The sequence below is a fragment of the Cynocephalus volans genome, chromosome 4 (assembly GCF_027409185.1).
Source record: "Cynocephalus volans isolate mCynVol1 chromosome 4, mCynVol1.pri, whole genome shotgun sequence".
Taxonomy (NCBI): Eukaryota; Metazoa; Chordata; class Mammalia; order Dermoptera; family Cynocephalidae; genus Cynocephalus; species Cynocephalus volans.
Window position 1 is genome coordinate 50710139 of NC_084463.1, and position 24350 is coordinate 50734488.

The 24350-nt window shown below is 40.2% G+C and overlaps 1 protein-coding gene across 1 annotated transcript in view; it reads right to left on the minus strand.

Annotated features, from left to right (window-relative positions):
• Window positions 1–23918, minus strand: part of LOC134376775 (death-inducer obliterator 1-like) — a 130137-nt gene extending 106219 nt beyond the window's left edge. Inside the window, exons 1-4 of the mRNA XM_063095301.1 lie at window positions 23897–23918; window positions 20007–20070; window positions 14832–14950; window positions 5540–5632 (exon numbers count right to left, since the gene is read on the minus strand). The gene's annotated coding sequence lies outside the window, so the exon portion shown is untranslated. The remainder of the gene's footprint in view (window positions 1–5539; window positions 5633–14831; window positions 14951–20006; window positions 20071–23896) is intronic.
• Between the last annotated feature and the right edge of the window lie 432 nt (window positions 23919–24350).

Genomic DNA, 24350 nt, shown 5'->3' on the forward strand with positions numbered 1-24350 from the left:
TCAGGTAAGAGAAATTTTCCCTTGAGGCAAAAAGGTAGGCAGAGGACCCATACCAACCCCCATCCTTACCAGAAAATGGCAGATCCTTTGGCAGGACAAGCCTAGAGCCAAGTGTGGGGAGTGGCCTAGAATACACTGCATCGCTCTAGAACATTAGCACAAATTGTGCACTCCCCACCTCCCGACCTTGTGACCCAAGCCCAGGCAGGACAGCACAATCTTGAAACCAGAGCCATTGCCAGCAGCATGCCCTGCTCTGGGGTGAATAGCCATGGCACTTCTCTAGCCTTAAGGCTCTGCTTTGTCCCAGCATACTCACAGTGTCTGTGATTCTAGTTCTGCAGTCCAGGAAGCCAACCCTAGTCCTGCTGAACTTACACATCCCCAAGTCTCTGACCAGAGGTCAGGCAGGCAGACCCTCCTCAGGTAGACCACCCCCAATTCCTTCTCCTCCCTACCACTCCCCCAGCTTACTGAGTTGTGTGTCTTAGCCCCTAACCCAGAAAAATAGCTCATGCATCTATAACCTAAAGAATAAGTCCTTGGGCGTAAGGAAATAAAGTACATCCACTCCTCCCGGAGAAGTGGCCAGGCAGTTCCATCCTGAATGATCCCAGAAGTGGCTAGACAGGCCCCCTTACTTCAGGCTTGCCCAGAAGTAAATGTTTATCACTTGTGTCCATATTCCCTTGAACAGAGCTCATTTACATTGTTACACACACAATTAACTGGAGGCTGAGTATGCACGCTAACTGTGTGTACAAGAGAAAAGAGAATATTTTGTGAAAAATAAATAGCCAGTGTCTGCCACACAGAATTTCTCCCGTGTGAATTCTCTAAAGTCTGCTGAGGTGGGACTTCTGAGACAAAATGTTTCTACATTCATTACAGTCAGCCTTCCATATCCATGGGACACAAATTTGCAAATTCAACCAACTGCAGATCAAAAATATTTGAAATATAAAAAAAACACTATATTATACAAAAACAACACACTATAACTATTTATATATTTTTTTACATTGTGTTCAGGTTGTAAGTAATCTAGACATGATGTCAAACATGCAGGAGAATATTACTGATGTACTATACCATTTCATATAAGAGATTTGAACATCCGAATATTTTGGTATCCATGGAGGGTCCTGGAATCAATCCTCTGTGGATACGGAGGGACAGATGCACACTCATAGGGTTTCTCTTTTGTATGAGTTCTAATTCATCCTGAGGTGTGACTTTTGGTGAAAGGTTTTTCCATATTCATTTTGTTCATGGGGCTTTTCCTTTGTGAACTCTCTCATGTCTACTGAAGTGTGAATTGGTGGAAAGAGTCTTTACATTCTTTACATTCACATGGATTCTCATCTGTGTGAATTCTGATGCATGCTGAGATTTGACTTTTTTTTTTTTTTGAGATTTGACTTCTGATGAAATGTTTTTCCACATTCATTACACGAATAGGGCCGTTCCCCTGTTTAAATTCTCATGTCTATTAAGGTGTGATTTATGATCTACATTTATTACATTTATATGGTTTCTCACCTGTGAGTTCTCTGATGCACATTGAGGAGGGATTTACGATAGAAAGATTTTCTACATTTATTACATTTATATGGTTTCTCACCTGTGTGAATTCTCTGATGGCTGCTGAGGTGTGACTTCTGGTGAAAGGCTTTTCCACACTCACTACATTCATAGGGCCTTTCCCCTGTATGAATTTTTTGATGCGTGCAGAGGTTTGACTTGCGGTTAAAGGTTTTTCCACACTCATTACATTTATAGGGCCTTTCTCCTGTGTGAATTATCTCATGTCTATTGAGGTTTGACTTCTGGTAGAAAGATTTTCTACATTCTTTACATTCATATGGTTTCTCACCTGTGTGAATTCTCTGATGAACACTGAGGACTGATTTAAGGCTGAAAGTATTCTTACATTCTTTACATTCATACGGTTTCTCACCTGTGTGAATTCTCTGATGCGTGCTGAGGTTTGCCTTCCGGTGAAAGGTTTTTCCACATTCATTACATTCATAGGGTCTTTCCCCTGTATGAATTTTTTGATGTATGCTGAGGTTTGACTGACGGTTAAAGGTTTTTCCACACTCATTACATTCATAGGGCCTTTCCCCTGTGTGAGTTCTTTGATGTGTATTGAGGTGTGATTTATGGTAAAAAGATTTTCTACATTCTTTGCACTCATATAGTTTCTCACTGTGAATTTTCTGATGCCTCCTGAGGAGAGACTTCAGGTGATAGATTTTTCCACACTCATCACACACATAAGGCTTCTCCCTTTTGTGAATGATCTGATGTGTGCTAAGGTATGCCTTCTGGTGAAAGGTTTTTCCACACTCGTTACATTCATAGGGCCTTTCCCCTGTGTGAATTCTCTTATGTCTACTGAGGTGTGATTTATAGGAGAAAGATTTCCTACATTCTTTACATTCATATGGTTTCTCACCTGTGTGAGTTCTCTGATGCCTCCTGAGGAGTGACTTCTGCTGAAAGGTATTTCCACATTCATTACACACATATAGCTTCTCCCCTGCATGTGTCCTCTTATGGATTATAAGGGATAATTTCTTCAAGAAGGATTTCTCGCATTCACTACATTTATGGAGTTTCTCCGCTGTGTGTATTTTTTGATGTACAGTGAGTTTAGACTTTTTATAGAATATTTTTCCACATATGTTACATACAAAAGTTTTTCTTGATACCTGAGTTATATCTTGGGTGATAAGAGTTGACTTATCAAAGGCTTTCCCATATTTATTACATTTATCAGAGCTCTCTCCCATATGAAACTTCTTATGTGTAAATAATATTGGCTCTATGTTGAAGGCTTTCCCTTGTTCACTATATTTAAAAGGCTGCTTAGTTTGAATCTTGTTATGCTGACTAAGATGCTCATGATGTCTGTGCGATTTCCCAGTCATATTACAGTCATCAGCTTTCTCTCCATCATGCATCTCATCAGGCTCTCTAGGAAGAATTGTGTTCTGATATGCATTAAACTCCTCAGTCCTCATTTCTGAATAGTTTTCATTATTTATAATCAGATCTGAAAAATGATTTGAGCTTAAATTAAATTTTATTCCTAACTCAACTCTCTCCTCAGTTGATGTGTTGCTGTTGGTGATTACACCTTGCCACAAATGTGTAGCAGGACTTTCTTGGCTTTTCTCAATTAGGTTATCTACTATCTGGACATCTGAAATGAGAAAAAAAATAACCATATCCATGAACCACATAAGCATTGGTTACAGAATGTGCACATAAAGTTAAAGAAGTTTCTCCCTGTCCTAATGAAACAGGATTGAATAAAAATCAATAATGGGTATAGGTTTTGTTTTTTTCTACATACTACCTTATTATATTATTTTTTCATGTTCAATCATGTTTTTCTTTGCTTCTTTATTTTTATTCATGAAGAAATATTTGATAAAATTTTCACCTACTGTCTAGTCATAGTTTTCAACCAATTGCTTATCACCTGCCATTTGTTCACCCTGTTCTTTTACTGTTTTATTTTTATAACAATAGTGGCTGTCTCATACTGCTTTTTTTTTTTCGTATTATTTTGCTTTAACAGTGGCAAGGTTTTCCTGGATCAGCTACTTTCAAAAGTAGGAGGCCAATTCTCTGTCCCTTCAACAGGAATTTGGATTAGATTCACATTTTTGAACCAATGTTTCTTTAGTTTTCACTCTGGTGCTCAAAATGGCTATAGGCATCTGGGGGGTTTTGAAATTAAAAAAATCTTCTTTTCCCTACACTAGATGAAGACAGCTTCCTACAAATCCTCATTTAGCTTCACTCTTGCTTCTCAAAAAGCTTGTTTACCACCCTGAGCACTCCCCTTCTGCTGGTCTAAAAGATTTGTTTCTGCAACCCAGGCTGCAAAATTGTTTTCTAGCTCCTTCTAAGATCAACTGGCATTCTATCCTCAGTTTTTTTGTGCACAATCCTTTGCTTGGCAATTCAATTTCTGAAGGCTTTTGTTTAGTGCACTGAAGTTTTGGTTGTCTTCTAGTTCATTGAAAATGAAGTCTCTCTCACACATCTCTCATTCTCTTTGTTGTTTTAGAAGGATTTTCACAAAGAGAAGGGAAAAATGCTAACTTCAAACTCCACTCCCAAAGAGAAATCGGAGCCCGTCAATATAAAACCCTTGCTCACTTGGTCTTCAAACCTGGAACCTCCTGGTTCTCCTCCCAAGTCCAGGCCAGCCTTTTTTATGCTCCTATGCTGAGTCCTAATCAGCTTCACGATTTCTGATTCATGGCACAAAGCCTTGCTCATGGACCTCTTTTCTCATTTTCTTATCAACTCCCTAGGTGACCTTCTCTGTAAGTATGACTTTAAATACCAGCTGTAGGACACTGATTTCTAAACTTGTATCTCCAATAGTCATGTCCACCCAAATTTAGATTTTACATTCGTGTATAGATTATATGTAAAATTTGGAAAAGTTAATTTGAACTAATGCTATGCCAAAGTAAACACTTAATAATATTCCTAAAACTGCCTTTTCTGAACATTTTTCCTAAATTCTCACATACCATTTTTCTCTCACTCTGGTTAAATATTCCTCATGATTACAATACAATGACTTAACATATATTATTTTCTTGTTTCTCTCTCACTACAATGTAAACTCTATAAAAGAGAGACATAATTTAGATCATTGCTATTGTAAGTATAACTATAAAATTAACAGTGCTTAAAACCTGCTCAATTAGGATGTGCTTAAAAAACAAATAAATATATGGTATAGTCCAAATGTCCCCCCAAATCTCATATTGAAGCTTGATCATCATTGAGACAGTGTTAAGAGTATGGGAAATCCAACTATGGTATTTGAAAGGTGAGGCCTTTGGTAGGTGATTAGATAGTGAGGGCTATGCCATCATAAATAGATTAATCTGTTCATGGATTAATAGGTTAATGACTTAATGGGTTATCAGGGAATAGACTGGTGGCTTTATAAGGAGAGAAAGAAAGCATGTGGACATGCTTTACCAACTCTCACCTTGTTATACCCTGTACCACCTCCACACTCTGCTGAGAGTCCCTAACAGGAAGAAGACCCTCTCCAGATATGTACCTCAACCTCTGACTTGCCCTCCTAAAGATGCATAAGAAACAAATTTTGTTTCCTTATAAATTACCCAGTTTCAGGGATTTATTTATAAGCAAAAGGACATGAACTAATACAGTCTGAAATAAAATGTCCATGAGAATGGAGAAAAAGAAAGTAACCAAGAATATTGAGGTAAACAGCAAAGAAAAAAAAAGTCTAAAAAGAGAATGGTAGGAATTAAATTTTAGGAAGTATATAAAATAATCAAGAAAATAATAGATGGGGATATATACATGAAAGCCCTCTTTGGAGATTATATAATGTATGTGTTTGATGTATGCAGACGAGCTGTTCTAAGGTCTGAAACCTCAGAAAAATATTCGTAAAAACAGCTCAACACTGCCAGTGTTTGCTAGGCTTTATTCTTCCCAGCCTCCCTGCCCAGTTTGTGCTGACCTTGTAGGCTCTGGTTTGGGTGTTCTTCTATCATCCATGGCTCTGCTGCTCGCTCCAACTTGAAGATCACCTCAGGTTTGGTAATGCAGAGCCCTATGGGAAATAATGTGGGATTTTGCCAAATTGCTAAGTTAGGTCCTTGAAAGAATGATGCCTTGGGCTGAATGTCTCCCCAAAACTTAATTACACTGTAACTGTTGGGGTAAGAGATCCTATTACGGTAATTGAAAGGTGGGGCCTTGGAAAGGACCATGCCATAGTACATATATTAATAATGGTGGTTGGGGTGTGGTTCTTAGGGCTTTAGAAGAGAATGTGAGAGGTTAGTCTCTCTCTCTGCTCCACCATTTTCTGCCAGGTGAGACCCCTGGATCAATGTTGCAACCACCAAGACCTTAACCAGATGTGTTCCCTGGACTCTGAACTTCCCAGCCTCTGAAACTAAAAGCAATAAATTTTGTTTATAAATCACCCAGTCTCAAGTATATTTTTATAAGCAACAGAAATGGACTAACACAGAAAATTGGTACCAGAGAAGTGGAGTGTTGCTTATAACAAATACTTAAAAATGTGGAAATAACTTTGGAACTGCATGTTGAGGAAAGGCTGGAAGAACTTAGAGGAACAGACTAAGAAAAGCCTAGATGCTGGTGAAAGTTTAGAAGACAAGAAAAGCAGGGAAAATTTGGAATGTTTGAGAGACTGGTTAAATGGTGGCAACCAGAATATTGACAGAAATATCGACAGTAAAGGCCATTCTGATCTCAGATGTAAATGAGAAGGAACTTATTGGAAACTGAGGCAAAGATCACCCTTGCTGTGAACTGGCAATGAACCTGGCTATGTTCTGTTCATGCCCCAAATTTTATGGAATATGGAACTTCAAAGTGCTGACCCAGGGTATTTGCCAGAAGAAATTTCTAAGCAGCAAAGCATTAAGGAAACTGCATAACTACTTGCAGCAGCCCATGCTGAGTTATGGCAGCAAAGCCATGACATAAAGCCAGAATTTATAATTCAAAAGAAAGCAGAGGGCAAAAAAAGGGAAAACTTTCACCTTGGCCATGTGATAGAAAAGCAGAGAGCATTTTCAGGAGAAAAATTCAATGGTATAGACCAGCAGCTATTTCCTAAGGAGATTAGTGTAGAAGAAAGGGATTATCAAGAAAAGGGAAAAAGGACCTTGAAGGCATATAAGAGATCTTAGAGGCTGTGTCCTTCATTACAGACCCAGAGGCCTAGGGAGACAGAATGGCCTCAGGGAACAGGCCCAAGGTACCCTCAATGGGCTCACTGCCCAAGGCCACCTTGGGAAGCTGCTTCCAAACGCCAGCACCTTGGCTGCTCCAGCTCTGGCTAAATTGGCCCAAGGTTTGGCTGGACTTCCAGCTTTGGAAAATGCAGTCTAAAAGCTATGGCAGCATCCACATGGTGTTAGGTCTACAGGCTTCCAGAATGCCAGAGCTGTGAAAGCTTGAGAGCCTCCACCCCATTTTCAAAGGATGTATGGAAAAGCCTGGGGGTCCAGGAAAAGAACTGTCACGGGGCAGAGTCACCACATAGAGCCTTCATTAGAGCAATGCCAAGCAGAAATTTGAGTTCAGAGTTGTAGCAGAGAAACCCCATTAGCACCATGCCTACTGGAGTCATGAGAATGGGACCATCATGGAGACCCCAGACTTGTGGAGCTACCAGCCTGCAAGAGCTGAAGCATCACCTGAGACCAGGAAAGCCATAGAAGGGGAGCTGCCTAAGGACTTGGGGACCCAAACCTCATGCCGCAGTGGAGGACATCGAACATGGGATCAAGGTACATGATTCACCAGCTTTGAGATTCAATGCATGCCCTGTTGGGTTCTGGACTTGTTTGCCTTGATACACTTTCCTTTTGGTCTGTTTGTCCCTTTTCGAATGAGAATATGTACCCTATGCTTGCCCCACCATTGTATATTGGAAGTAGGTAACGTGCCACTTTCACTATGGGACCTTGAGACTCTGGACTTTAGGGTTGAAATAAGTGAAGACTTTGGGGATGAAATGAACATATTTGTATGTGAAAAAGACGAGTTTTGGGGGACCAGAGGCAGAATGCCTTGGGTTGAATGTTCCCCCAAAACTTAATCCCCACTGTAACTGTTGGGGTGGGGAATCATATTATGGTAATTGAAAGGTGGGGATTCAAAGAGGTGATTAGATTGTAGGACCATCCTGTAATGAATGGATTAATAATGGTGGTCCAGGGCATGGTTCTGAGGGTTCTAAAAGAAGAGCATATGAGAGGTTAGTCTCTCTCTGCTCTGCCAACTTCTGTCACGTGAGATCCCTGAGTTACTGTTGCCATCACCAAGACTCTCACCAGATGTGTTCCCTGAACTTTGTACTTCCCAGCCTCCGAAACTGTAAGCAATAAATTTTGTTTTCATTATAGATCACCCAGTTTCAAGTATTTTGCTATAAGCAACAGAAACAAACTAATACAAATGACAAGAGCCCAGCTTCAGAAGCTGTGAAATGAAGTGGCAAATTTGAACCTTTCGTTGGAAAGGGACAGCACTAACATTCTTCAGGTGAATGAAATCTTACTAAATATCATTAAACCTTATAAATGGTTTCTATATTTACCAACAAAGAAGAAAGTGTTGCTCCTGGGACACACTGCAGAGTGTCACTCACCCAATGACACCAGGCTGCTGTAGGTCTCCAGCATCACATCCCTGTACAAAGTCCTCTGAGCATCACTCAGGTCCCGCCACTCCTCCCAGGTGAAGTCCACAGCCACATCCTCAAATGATACCAACCCCTGTAACAGCACATTTCTCCTCAGCTCAAGTCACTAGCTCTGGGTTATAAAACAGGAATCTGGGAGTTCACAATTCTGTGTGTGCATGCACCATACGTATCTTACATAATTTGTGGTTTCTTTGTACTTCATATGGTGGAAGAAAAAGATCACAGTAGGAATATGCTGCCACTGTAACAATTTATTAATTATAAAAAAACTGTTACAAAATATACCTTATAGATCTAGAATCATCCCTGTTGCTAGAGATAAAAGTATGAATAAAATTCTGCTCCTCCAAGAAAGAAGCTTGCATGTGTTATAAAGATATAAGTATAAATACATAACTGAAATAATAGGTTAGACGAACTAATTTAGACACAAGTTTAATATAGGCCGAAGAAAGAATTAAATAGCTCTATTTTGTATTCAGTTTGCACTCCACTGAAGTGCTAAAGACATTTAGTTCTCCCACGTGAACCACGTGTTCTCATGAATATGAGGCAACAGCAAAAGTCCAGTCAAAAGGGCACAAGGAACGCACCCCACATTAATGGAATTATACACAGCACCGTGTCTAGGTGAATGATCCTGGACTGTGATGAGATAAACACAATTTGACCTAAATCAAACAGCAAAAAATTTATGCACTCATTGTTCATGTTTTCCTATTTATAAATTAAAAGCATGTACAAAAATATCCCCCAATTTTTTTTCCTATACATCAAAGGATTGCTTGTATTCACTCAGTGTGAACACTGCCCTTCCCAAACCACAGGGTGTGAATAATGAGGTCCTGTAAGAAGTTGTAACTTGCATAAGAAGATTTGCATTTGAATAGTCATCTTGTACAAAGATAATGAAAAAGGGGCTGAAGGGAGAGTCAGAGAGAAACAGGGTAATAGATGACCACATGTATCAGGACACAGAGCAGTAAGCATACAAAATAGAAGGAATCCTTTAAAAGAGAAAAAAAGTAAAAGCAGAATCAGAAGGTGGTACTAATTTGCCATGCAGAGAATAAAAATAATAGTTGTACTCCCAGACTATTTGTATGCCTGCAACTAGTTAGGTATTGGCACTGTGGAGTGAAATTTGGAAAATGAGAGAATATAATGGGCAGAAATTACAGATTTGGACACATATTTTAAATATCTGTGAAGACGTCCAAATGGCAATTAGATATATGATTTCAGGGTTCAGTAGAGAGAAAGAGCTAAGCTGAAGATAAAAGATTTGGAAAGTATTGGAATTTCAATGGTACCTTTAGACATCAGAGATAATGAACATGCAAGACTGAATTTAAAGAAACCAAAACAAGTACAGAACCTACAGAAACAATAATATTTAAAGGTAGAAGAAGAGAAATAGACTGTCAAGACCAGGAAGGATTTTTCTGAGTTTTCCGTTATTCTATGAATAACGGAAAGCTCAGTATTAACACACCTACCAATATAATTCATCATTTTCATAGCTATACGAAGCAAAATCCTTTGATTATCTACATACATATTATGAAGGCACTTTTAAAAATACATTCTAGGTTTCTATTCCTGCAGACAAAAACCCTGAAAATCATCACTCCATCCTAACAAAAAATATAAAGCTGAAGAAACTGAAATACCAACAAATATCATGGAACTGTTATTACAGAGCAAATGACTGCCCCCAAGATTAGAGAGGCAGTCAGGCAAATATACAGTCATGGCTTACAGAAGCAGAGACTTACTATTGAAAATCACCGTGGGAACCAGTGTCAGAGCAGGAAAACCCAAATTGTGATTGACAAATTGACGAAGGTTCAGTATAGATAAGTCTGAGGGTTAAAACTCCAGGGGACCCAGTCATAGGCAGGCCACCACATATTGTACAATTTATTTCCAAGAGCTCAATCAGGTTTCTACAGAAAACAATAAAGAAAACCCCTTACTGCTTCCAACAGTGAGGGGGAAAGGTAAACCATTTTGAAATATGCTGGAACACTCTGTTCTTCCTAACAGGGCCTGCCCTCAGGAGAAACTACTAACCAGAGCCTAATCTGCTGTAGTATTATGACCAGGGTAAAGGGAAATACTCAACTCCAGCCCACTGTAGCCTTCCATATGAAAATTCTGGCCAACTGCAGACATCCTATCCCACCTAAAGGGAAAAAAACAAATGGAGAAACACTTGCAAAATTCAAAGTCCAAAGACAGAGGCTCATAAAAAGAACAAGACTCAATCAAAGCACTACAGACACTTCTGCTATAAGTCTGACGCTCCCCCAGCCCCAATTCGTATGTGTAAACCAAATCCCCAATGCACTAGAATTAAGAGGTGGGGCCTTTAAGAGGTGATTAAGTCATGATGGCAAAAGCCTTCATGAGTGGGATTAGTGCCCTTATAAAAAGTCCAAAGAAAGCTTCTTTGCCCCTTCCACCGTGTGAGGACACAAACCAGGCATCACCTATGAGGAATGGGCCCTCATCAGATACCAAATCTCATGGAGCCTGATCTTAAACTTTCCAACCTTCAGAACTCAGAGAAATACTTTTCCGTTGTTCATACATTGCCCATGCTAAGGTATTCTGTTATAGCAGCCTGAATGGACTAAACACCTTCCCCCCCTTCTCTATACCTTAACACCACATTACTAAATGCCTACTTACAGCACTTATAGAAGTTCCTTTTACCTGTAACATCATGTCCGGCTACTTTAAAAAAATTACAAGGCATTCTAAAAGACAAAAAACAAACAAACAAAAATCCCAACAACAACAAAAATACCCACAATTTGAAGCGACAGAACATGGCTAGGATGTTAAAATTATCAGAAAGGGATTTTTTTAAAACTCTGATTAATATATCAAGGGCTCAAATGCATAAAGTAAACCTCATTCAGTAACAGAAGGGCAATGTAAGTGAAGAGAGAGACAGAAGTCCTAAGAAAGAACTAAAAAATACTAGAGATCAGAAATACTGCAAAAACAATGAAGAATGTCTTTGATGGCCTTAATTAGGAAAGTGGAGACAGCTGAGGAATCTGAGCTCAAGTACATGTCAATAGAGACTTCAAAAACTGAAAAGCAAGGAGAACAAAGACTGAAAAGAACAGACCCTAATATCCAAGGACTGCGGTATAACTACCAAAGCTATAACAGAGCAATGAGAATACCAGAAGAAGAGGGGGGAAAAATCTAGAAGAAATATTTGAAACAATAATGAGGATTTCCACAAATTAATGTGGAACCAAGCCAAATATTCAGGAAACTCAGAGAACACTAAGCAGGATGAATGCCAAAAATCTACACCTAGGTATCATTTTTGAACTACAGAAAATCAGAGATAAGGAAAAATCTAAAAGAAGCCAGAGAGGGGAATAAACACTTTATCTATACAAGAAAAAGATAAGAATTACATCCAACATCTTCTCAGAAACTCTGTAAGCAAAATCTTCTTTCAAAAGTGAAAAATAAAAATTAAGGAAATTTGTTGCCAGTATACCTGTCTCACAAGAAATGTTACATTATTTACAGAGAAAAAAAAGATATAGGTCAGAAATCTGGATCTACATAAAGAAAAGAAGAGCATAAAAAAGGAATAAGAGGTAAAATAAAACTTTTTTTAAATTCTTAATCTAACAGATAACAGGTGGTACAAATAGTAGAAACAACATATACAATTATGCATGCTTTTATAACATATACATGCATACACATGGTCATGTAAGCTTATATATAACTAAAATGAAGTGAAAACAATAATACAAAGAATGGAAGGATGGAAGAATCAGAATTGTTTTATTATTATTTGGTAGTTGCACTCCCTGTCAAGTGGTATATTGTTAATTGAAAGTGGACTTGGATTATAAATATATATTAAATAAATATATATTTCAAACTTTAGAGTAACTAGTAAAAAAAAGCATAAGCAAAAAAAAATACAAAGAAGAAAAAACAGAATCATATAAAATGCTCAGTTAACACCACAAAAGGCAGAAAGAATAGAAGACAAAAGTAAAAACAAAGCAAAAAGGCAATAAATAGAAAATAGTAAGAAATATGGTAGATAGTACCCCAACTATATCAATAATCACTTTCAATGTCAATATTCTAAACACACCAATTAAAACACAGAGACTGTCAGAGTGGACCAAAACATAAGGCCCAACTATATGTTTTCTATAAGAAACCCACATTAAATACAAAAATACAAATAAATTCAAAGTAAATGGATGAAGAAAAATATACAATGCTAATACTATCCAAAAGATAGCAGGAGTAGCTATGTTTATTTCAGATACAGCCGACTTTAAAGCAAGGAAAGTTATCAAGAACAAAAAACAGCATTACATCACAAGATAGGGGTTAATTCTCCAAGAAGACAACAATTCTTAATGTGTATGTGCCTAACAACTGATTGTCAAGGAACTACAGGGAGAAATAGATAAATTCACCATCACAACTGCAGACATCAACATCCTATATCAAAAACGAACAGATCCAGGGCTGGCTGGTTAGCTCATCTGGTTAGAGCATGGTGCAGTTAACACTGAGATCAGGAGTTCAGATCTCCTTACTAGCCAGCCTCCCAAAACAAAACAAAAAAAGAGATCCAGAAAGAAGAAAAATCAATAAGACATAGTAAAACTCAATGATATGAGGGTATAATTGGTATCTGTAGACTGCTTACTTCAACAATGGAAGAATATTCATTTTTCTCAAGCTCAAATGGAATAATCACCAAGACGGGTCATACTCTGGGCCATAAAACATACTTCAACAAACTTAAAAATAATACAAATCATACAATGTGTGCTCTCAGACCACAATAAACTTAAACTAGAAATCCATAACAGAAGGATAACTGGAAGATCCCCAAACAGAATGAGATTAAACAACACACCCTAAATAATACACAGGTCAAAGAAAAAATCTTAAATTAAAAACTATTTTAACCTAATAAAAAATGAAAACACAACTTATCAAAACTTGAAGGATACAGCAAAAGCAGTGCTTTGAAGTAAATTTATGGCACCAAATGGATATACTAGAAAAGAAAAAAACATCTACAATCAATAATGTAAGATTCTACTTTGGAAATGAGAGGAAAAGAGCAAATTAAATTCAAAGTAAGCAGAAGGAAAGAAATAAAAATTGAAGCAGAAATCAATAAAAATTCTTTGACTCCAAGTCCTGCAAAAATTCTTTGACTCCAAGTCCTGCATCCTGGGCACAATTGGGCATCTGGGCCTCCAAAGTTTCAGGCAGCCTCACTTCCACAGCTCTGCCAGGCACAACCCAGTGAGCTGTGCTGGTGCCTGCAGCTTTTCCAGGCCTGCACTGCATGTTGCCAATGGCCCTGCAGTTCTGGGGTCCTGGCGGCAGCCCCGCTACCTTGGCTGTACTAGACATTTCCCTGGTGAGGGCTCTGGCCCCCACTTTTCTGCTCATCATTGCTTTAGTAGATGGCCTCAGCAGTGGCTCCTCCCCTGTGGCAGGTCTCTGCCTGGGTCCCCAGGCTTTTCCATACATCCTCTGGAATCTGGGTGGAAGCTGCCATACCTCCACTGCTCTCACGTCCTTCTGGCCTGCAGACTTAACACTGTGTGGATGCCACCGAGGTTTCAGGCTTCTACTCTCCAGGGCTGCTGCACGAACCACAACTTGGGGCCACTCTAGCTGGAGCAGCTGGGATGCAGGGAGCAGGTTCCCAAGGGCAGCTGTGCCCGACGTCTGTCCTCTGGGACAACTCAGTCCTTCTAGGCCTCAGGGCCTGTGATGGGTGGGGCACCCTTCCAGAATTCTCAAATGCCTTTAGGGCATTTTTTTCATTGTCCTGGTTCTTAGCATCTGGATGCCTGCTGCCAAGACAATGTCTTTAGCAACCAGTTTATCTGCTTCACCCTTGTGTTTTTCTCCTGCTCTCTGCTTCTCTGCCGCATGGCCAAGCTGCAAATATTCCAAAACTTTATGCTCTGCTTCCCTTTTAAATTCTGACTTTATGTCATGCCTTTGCCAGCATAACTCAGCATACGCTGTTAGAAGTAACTATGCAGCATCCTTAATGCTTTGCTGCTTAGAAATTTCTTCTGCCAGATACTCTGGTTCACAGAGTTCCAACTTCCACAAAGTCCAAGGTCATTGACACAATGCAGCCAGGTTCTTTGCTATGGTGTAGCAATGGTTATCTTTTGTCCAATGCCCAATAAGTTCCTCATTTCTACCTGAGACCTTGTCATCTGCATGGCCTTTACTGTCCACATTTCTATCAGCATTCTCCTCGCCACCACATAAGTCTCTAAGACATTCCAAACTTTCCCTTGTCTTTTTCTCTTCTTCTAAGTCCTCCAAACTCTTCCAACCTTTGCCCATTACCCAGTTCCAAAGCTGCATCCACATTTTCAAGTATCTGCATAACAACACCCACTTCTTGGTACCAATTTTCTGTATTAGTCAGGGTTCTCCAGAGAGACAGAATCAATAGGATATGTTATAATTATATGAGAAGGATTTATTAGGGGAATTAGCTCACGTGGCTATGAAGAAAAGTCCCACGATAGGCCGTCTATAAACCAGATGCTGGTAGCATGGCTCAGTCCAAGTCCAAAGGCCTCAAAACCAGGGAAGATGATGGTGTCCTTGGTGTAAGTTCTGGAACCCAAAAGGTAAAGAGTCTCATGCTCTGATGTCCGTGGACAGGAGAGAAGAGTGTATCCCAGCTCCAGCAGATTGAGAGAGGAAGCAAGAGAGAAAAGCAAGAGAGACAGAGGAGGTGCCAGGGTCTTTTAAACAACAAGCTCTCACGGGAACTCACAGAGTGAGAACTCACTCATTAATCCTCCCTCCCCCACGGAGAGCATGAATACATTCATGAGGGATCTGCCCCCATGACTCAATCAGTTTCCAACACTGTCACATTGGGAATCAAATTTCCACATGAGTTTTGGAAGGGACAACACATCCAAACTCCATCATCCACAGTCATAGCTGGAGAATTAATTCTCCTCTCTCGGTAACTGATAGAATAGCCAGATTTAGAAAAACCAGGAAGAACAGATGTAAATGACAAATTTTGTTGGGTTTTGGGGGAATTTTTTTGTGTGGGGGGGAGCGAATGGCCAGTACAGGGATCCAAACCCTTGACATTGGTGTTACAAGGCAGAGCTCTAACCAACTGAGATAACCAGCCAGCCCTAAATGACAAATTTTGATTTATGTGATATTGTAAAAATACATATTTGGTCTCCTTCCAACTCCTAGCATACAACTCCTAACTTCTTAGAATCTCCAAAGTGATGGGTGTGTTTTGCATGCCAATGAGTTGCTGATGGCTAGCTGCACGTAGGTAGCTTCAGGATGGAGGCTAATTGCCAGAGGAACCAATTTTGTGATTAGAGGGTTGGGACCTTCAACCCACCCCTCAACCTCCAGGGAGGGGAGAGGGGCTGAAGGCTAAGGTGATCAGCAGTCACCAATAACTTAATCAATCATGCCTAGAAAATGAGGCTACCAGGAAAATCAAAGAACACAGGGTTTGGGGAGCTTCTGCACAGCTGAACTCATCCATGTGCCAGAAGGGTGGAGCACCCAACTCCAAGGGAATGGAATCTCTTGTGCCTAGGAACCTTCCAGACCCTGCCCCATGTATATCTTCATTTGGCTGTTTATTTGTATGCTCTGAAATATTCTTTATAATGAACTGATAAACATAAGGAAGAGTACTTTGAGCCCCTGTAGCAAATTAATCTAGCCTAAAGAGAAAGAAGGGGGCATGGGAACCTTGATTTATACCTCGTTGGTCAGAAGTTCCAGGGACCTGGACTTGCAATTAGCATCTGAAGTAGGACAAGTGTTGAGGGCTGAGGTCTTAACTTATGGGATCAGATGCTATCTCTAGGTAGCTAGTGCCAGAACAGATTTGAATTGGAGGACATCCAGCTGGTCTCTGCTGCAGAATCGATTGCGTGCACAGTGTGTGGGGAGAAATCCCTACATATCTGGAGTCAGAAGTATATTATGAGAGAGTATAATGGGAGAAACTGAGTGTGGCTTTTCCACTCTACCTAATTGATCTCTATAAAGCACAATCTGGAGCTACTATGGGTGAAAGTATCTGCCAAAAGTTCATGTGTTGGAAACCTGATCTCCACTGTAACAGTATTAAGAGGGTGGGAAATCCAATTATGGTATCATAAGGGTGAAGCCTTTAAGAGGTGATTGAATCATGAGGACTGTGCCCTTTTGAATGGATTAATTCATTCATGGAGTAATGGGTTAATGAACTAATGGGTTATCATAGGTGTAGACTGGTGGCTTTGTAGGACTTTTGCTATTCTCACCCTGTGCTAACATGCATTGCTACAGGACTCCCTATTGAGCTCCCACAAAAAAGAAGACCCTCACCAGATGTGCCCCCTGAATCTTGGACTTCCCAGCCTCACAAACTCTAAAAAATAAACCTCTTTTCTTTATACATAACCCAGTTTCAGGTATTCTGTCATGAAAAACAAAAAAAACAAATACAGGAACACTCACCAAATCAGAGCACACATTGAGCTATAAAACAAGACTCAAGACTGAAATCTTATGAAGTTTCTCTGACCACAATAAAATTAAATTAGAAACCAACAACAAAAATATATCCACCAAATTCTCAAATATATGAAAGCTACATGACATACTTTGAAATAACCTGAGTCAAAGAAATATTCACAATGAAAATTAGGACAAACTTGGAACAAACATAATAATGACATTTCTGGCAGATTAAAGACAGCTGCAACTTCTTTCCTCTTCCTCCCCCTGTGGGAAAAACTAATTCTCCTTGAAACCTGACTGGCCTTAGTGACCTGTTTGGCCAACAGAACGTGGCAAAACTGGAATTTTGGGACTTTGGAGACTGGGCTACAAGAGGTTGTGCAGCTTTACGAGTGTATCTTGCAACGCTAATTTTAGGGAAAGCTTGTCACCATGTAGGAAATCCAACCACCCTGAGACCACCGTGGTGGGAAACCACATGAAAAGACTATCAGCAGGTATGTGCACTGCCAGCCCCCATGAGTCTCCAGCAGCACCCACAACACCAGCCCAGGTGTGCTTTCGCTTTTGGCAAAGAGCAAACCCAGTGTTTTATTTAAAAAAGGAAAAAATAAAGACTAAAAAATTTCAGCATTCTAAGGATATGACACACAGACAGTGCATGGTAAACAACAAGGTTTCTAAAGGCATCATGTCATAGCAGCCTTGGAGAGAAGGGAAGGCCAGAGAACAAAGGGCCTGGTTTAGTTCGGCTTTCATCCAGTCCTATAGTAGCAAAAGATTTCTGAGGCTCTTGAGAGAGGCAAAGTTTATTTCACATGTGGTAAAAATTTGTGGCAAACTGTGGTTTTTTAAAAATTGCTGCAAATTCTTATTACTCCTCTTACTGACAAGGGAAATCCCCTTGAATCAGGGCTGCTCCTAGTGATGTGCTTGAGATCCACTCAGACTTCTAAGCAAGATAATAATAAGCCTCACAGCTTCTGCCTGGGCCTCTTGGACACTTGCTCTGGGAGAAGCCAGACAAACCTGACTACCCTGAGACTGCCAGACTGTGAAGAAATCCAACCTGGCCACAAAGAGCAGGCTGGATGCCTGCCCAATACTCCCAGCCACTAGTGTCTTTCCAGCTAATACCAGAGACATCATGTAGCAGCCAGCCCACACTGCCCTGTCCAGTCTATGACTCACAATATTGTGACATGTAATAAGAAGAAATTCTTATTTTAAGCCACTAAGTTTTGTGGTACTTTGTTATACAGCAGATAATCATAACAGTAAAAACGTTAATAGAAGTAGGTAATATTCTCACTTGACACAGAGTGTGTAGGTGTAGACTGAATATTAGATTCAAAATAAATGAATAAAGCATATTTCATGTGTGATGTGAGATCTTAAACTTTAACTGTGAATATGAAATGTTCAGTTGATTAGGTTGTCACTTTTTGTTCTTAACCAACTATTACAGTTCTAGTCCATAAATATAGTTATGACTGATGCACCCATCCAGTTTTCCCTTTTCATTTTTAAGTAATTGCCTGAAATAGAAGAATTAAATACAATTTTTAGGAGTTTGAGAACATGACAGGTCTTTTTGAAATACAAACTACAGATAGAATCACTGACATATTTATAAAGAGTAAAAGGTACAAATCATGAAAATCTGTGCTTCTTTTTTTATTCTTTGTGTGTCTTTTTATTGACCCGTGTTCAAACATGTCCCACCAACTCCTGAATGTTTTCTCCCTGTGGTCTCCTAATGATTTCACCACTTGTGCTGGCCAGAAGCACAGATCACCAGGGATTGAACCTCATCACTCAGCAAACACACCCTTCAGGTTTTGACAAGAATGGCATTTCCAAAAAAACAAAGTTATTTTGTGTGTGTTTGTAAGTACCAATAGCCTCTATAGTGGCACTATATACAAACATTAGAATAAAATGAAAAGAACAAATAAAAGCAGCAGGAGTTGACGCCAGATGAGATTAGGCCTAAGAAAGAAAGAAGACTCCAAAAGAAATCCCATTTCAGTGGTTTGGCTAGATGACAGTGATATCACATATAAGAGGAAAGAGGGGGCTGTGATTTTTGTTTTGAATTTCTTGAAATTAAGGTACATTTTGGACAGCTACAAAGAAGCATTCCACAGAGACTTCAACCTATGGTCAGAAGGGCTGGAAAAAAGGAACAAGGTGGGGAAACAGGAGTGTAAACTACCAAGAACCAAATCAGAGAAGAAAAATTGCACAGTGAGAAGAACAGGGCCTAGGACAGACCACTTGGATGAACTATGTAGCAAAGAGAAAGTAGAAGAATTCAGAGACAAAGAAAATAAACCATCAGTGAAATCATGATAGAAAGTAACACAGACAAATTTCCAGGAGAAGATCATGAACAGTAGTTTCAAATATGGCAGGAGATTCAAGCAAGGCAAAAACTAGAGAATAGTCATTGGATTTGACTATGTATTACTGGTGAACTTTTGAAGAACTGAACTAAGACTACATTGAGTGGGTTAAAATGTGAATGAACAGTAAGTATTACTTGTCAAAAAATATAACTGTGAATAGTGTGCTGCACACCTGCAAGTGCAGATGAACTGAGAGAAACATATGGAGAGTTATTTAAGAACCTGTGGTTGACTCAAACCTCCAGATGGTCCAGGTTTTATCCACGAATCAAGTATGACCTTCTAAAAGTTGTCCGGGACCATACTATTTCAGAAACTCCAGAAACACCTTATTAAGTAAGTTGTGTTTTAGAACTAGATAACTGTTTCCACTGCAGAAAACTGAAAGTGTTTTTTACCAGACTAGTGGTAAAAAGCTTTCCACTACATCATCTATCTGACTAGTGAAGATGGACTTTCAGACATTGGTGTCAGCAAGTCTTGATGCCCCATGAGAATTTGGCTTACACTCTTCTCAGATTCCATTTCAATCATGTAACAAATGAAATTGTCCTGTTGCCATGACATCAGAAGGACCAGAGACAAATCAGCATTCAACTTAGATGATTCTAAGGTCTTACAGCCTGCTATATCTACATGTCAAATTGATCTTATTTAAGTACATTTCCTCCAAGCTGAGGAACACATTTCCACTTTGATTCATGAACTCCATAAAGCTCATAAAATACAATGTAAAACAAAATAAAAAATAAACTCACACAAGATTTATTCATTCCTTGCTGCTCTTGAAAACCCATAGGGCACTCTACTCTGGCAGCACAGCTGAAAGAGAAGGCAAAAGGAGTGAATTAAGGAGAGAACTTATATGGCTTGATCCTAGATTCTCCTGACCAAAACTCTCTGCACGTTACCTGAAAATGACCCCCCCCCCAAAAAAAAGCCTCCCTGAAAAACAATAGTCCTTTATGACTCAAAACGGAGCAACAAACACCCCACTGAAGCTGCATTAACAGAGACATTAATTGGTAGAAATTAGACCAATAATTTGTTTTTTGTTGGATTTTTTTTTTGTTAAATGAAAACATATGAGGGCACTTCAAAAAGTTTATGGAAAAACTGAATTAAAGATAATATGAACCCTTCCATAAACCTTTTAAAGACACCTTATACATTACCTACTACTTTAGTAACAATTAATTTTACATAAAGGTATAATTTAGTCATTTAAACCAAAGAGAAAAACATTATGTCTTCACTAAACATAATGTTATAAAAATATAGTTAGGCTGTATTAACTATTTCACTATCAATAAAGGGATTCCACACAGGACTCCATATGAGTGTTTCCACTACAACACATCTTGCTTTTTATATGCGTAAACATCAGGAAAGTGTTCATTGTGTGCCTCGATATTTTTTGCCCATAATTTATATAGGGGAAGAAAAAGAACATAATGTATATATCTTGTGGTCTACTCTTTCAGTAATGTTCCCTTGAGCTGTACCCAAGCCCCCATATTGTGTGTCTGACAATGAACTGGGCTTTGCTATTTGACTTGCTTTGGTCTGTGGGACATTGGAAAATGTGATGCAAACATAGGTTTTAAAGGCACTTGCCACTGGTGGTTGCTTTCTTAAACACAGTCATACTGTGAAGAAAACTGGGGCTAATCTGTTGGAGACACATGGCCTAGTCAGGAATTGGCACAAACCACAGGACACGTGGATGAAGCCATCCTGATCCAGTCAGCCTCAGTCAAGTCACCAGGTGACTAATGCCTCATTCATATCCAGGCAATACTGGCATAGAAACTGCCCAGCTGAACACACCCCAAAATGTGGATCCACAGTACTTAAAACAAATAAAATGGTTGTTTGCTTTTTTCTAAGACATTGAATATTTGTTAGTTCCCTACCTAGCAAATGCTAACTGATACATATAAGCCCCAGAACGCAATATTAACAAAATTATGAGGGGGAGAAAGACTAAAATTACATGTAAAATACAATCAATAGAACTTCACGACCACACACACACATAAGTTTCAAAAATCACACAGAATGACAGCTGGATGGACTTCAGTGAGGTGCTGGTACTAACAGAAGTCATGTGAATTAAAAAGAGCAATTTTTTGCAAATTAAACTACGGATTTTTTTTAACATCATAAAAAAAGGCTATTTACTTTAAAAACCATAAAACATAAAAAGGTCTGTTACTTATAAGTGAATGTGGTACTGTATTTTAATTACAATTTAAGACATTGGTTTGAAGTGTGATGCTGCCTAATTTTCCCATTTTAAATAATGTTAAATATGCTCCCAATTTATTCTTGTAGAGTTTATGATTTTTAAGAACAGAATACTGACATTAACTGGAAAACACTTACGTTGTTAACCCTTTGAGGTCACATAATCCACCGTTTGGTTTTTTTTTTTTTTTTTTAACGGTTAGCTGGTATGGGGATCCAAACCCATGACCTCATTGTTATAAGGCTGCACTCTGTAACCCACTGAGCTAACTAGCCAACTCTTCAAAGAAAGTACTAGAGATAAAAAAGGATAGTAATTCATAAGGCAAAGTATGTTAAGGTAATGTCTGATCTAAACTGACGGCAGTGTCACAAAAAAATAATCTCAAAATAGACATTTGTTTGGACAAAATAGATAACACTAGCCAAAAAGTAAGGAGGTCTAACTTCAACAAATCATGCGACCCTGGAAATTCACATTTCCTCAAATTCATTTTCCCCCCATCTTTCTTATAAGGTAGAAATACCTTGGCAAACCCTTCCTGAATACCAGGAAGAACTATCAGGATAGTGGAAACATCTGCCTATCTCTGAATGCCAAATGTGGTAACAGGCTTAGGTTTGAGAGAGCTCAGGCACTAAGGCTTGAAAAAATGGGAGTGTTGAGAAAGCACCATAGACAGACACTCTCAGGTGTGATAGGTTATCCTGCGCCCCAGAGATCATCTTCAACCCCCCTTCAATAAGTAACATTTCCTAGGCTCTTGCTTATCCTCCTCAGTAAAACTCACCTCTCCCTTCTGAAAGTTGGTCCAAACCTTCCAATATCACCCCGTCTCAGGTAGCTACTGAATGAGGTATTTATCAGCCAACTCTTGTGCACTCTAAACACTAAACTAAATAATTGCTTGGACTGTGAAAGCTAAATCTTCACTTGTCTGGGATTGTTTTGACTCTGCTCTGAAGCACCATTTGCAGGGGTTCTGGCCAGAAGTGTGTTCTTTCACCTGGGATTCCTATTCATAGAGCGCTCTCCTTCAAACTTTATAATGACACCGAGTAGGTATCCCATTCGGATGAAGCCTCCCCGCCTCCCGCCAAAGTTTTATAAAAACCAGCTGTGGCCTTCGTCCCTGAAGCTAATGCTGATTTAGGCTCTGAGAATAGGACTCTCCAATTAGGGAGCTAGGATTTACAATCAGCAATCGAGGAAGAGAGTAAAAGAATTAGCTGGGCAGGATGGGAAGTTACCTAAGTGATGAGAAAAACCTTAAAACAGAGCCTTCAAGTTCTGGAAAGAGGAGACATTGCCTCGAGATATATCCGTGAGATGTCTTTAACGGACAAAAACTAGAACTTTCCCAGCCCTCGGAATATGGTGACCACGGTAAACTGTCAGAAGAAAGATGGATATAAGCTGGAAGAGTGATAGCAAGAACCAAAAGTCGTTTGTTTCCTGAGACCCTGCTTCTTTGACTCAGCCAATCAGAAAGAAGTGTTCACCAGTTACCCCCACAGCCCCTTCCCCAACCCCTGACCCTTTTCTTAATAAAAAATCAATCAAACAAACAAACAAACAAAAACAACCCCGCATGCCAGTTCTGGGGAGCTGGAGTTTTTCTGAGCGTTAGCCACCTGATCTCCGTCATTTGGCCTTATAAATAAAGCTTTACTTTTCCACTGAAATTCGGTGTTAGAGTTTGGCTTTATCTGCACCTCGGGCAAAGAGCCCTAACTGTGGTTCTATTACAGCGACACCTCCTTCTCTCCAAAGAAAACCTGACCATCATTCAGTGCCCCAATCTCCCTCCTAGAAGTCACTGTCCCCGGAAACTAGGTCAGGTATAAACTTCTGTAAACTCAGACCAGGAGCGCTAGGCAGGCCGTACAGTGCAGGAGGGACCAGACACTCGACTTCCTGAAGAGACACCAAGAAACCCCACAAACACAACTGCCACAGAGTAACAGTCTGCACACACCTCACAATTATTTCTCTGGGAATTTGCGGACATTACACTAACGTCAACACGCTCATGTTACAGATGGGTAAAGTGAATGTCCTATAGGTCAGTACCAGGCTCCCTGACGACGGAGCTGGAACGTGGCCTCCCGCACACCTCCCAGGCTCGCTGTCTTCACACCCCCACCCACGTTCCTGTGGCCACTTGGACCTGAGCCCCCGTTCTGGGACACCTGGGACAGGCTTCTGCACACCCGGCAGCGCCGTCTTCTGACGGAGTCGTCGTGGAAAGCGCAGCCCGGGCGCCCCTTCCCCGGCCCGGCCCAGGTCCGCGCTCGCGCCGCACGTCAGGCCCCGCCCGCCCGAGGCCCGCGGCGCTTCTGCCCAACAAGTGCCAGGCCACCCGCCCCGCTCCCCTTCTTCCACCCTCGCACCCACCTTCAGGGACGCACAATTCAACCCCAGGATCTGAGGAACAGCGTTGGTGCAGCAGCAGCAACCGGAATCTCCACAGAAAAGATGGCGGAGTGGGCGGAGCAGCACATGCGCAGAACCAACCCGGAAAGCCCTTCCCACAGTCTCGCATTGGTGACGTCCTTGCAAGGCAAAACTACATTTCCCAGAAGGTGGAGTGAACAGGAAGGCACGTGCACAGATGGAAGAGAAGACACACAAAGAGCCGTTGCCATAATTCTGTGCTGATGTCTCACTGAAAAGTTAGACCACGTTTCCCACAGTGATGTCAGGGATGCAGGTCCTTGGATTTCCTGAGTGAAGAATCCCGTCAAGAACCGACAGTACCTTCAAGCTTACGTGGCAGAGTCACACTCACACAAAGTGAAAGTGCACCCAAGAGTGTGCGGGCATTTCCTCGCGAATGAGGACCGCCCCA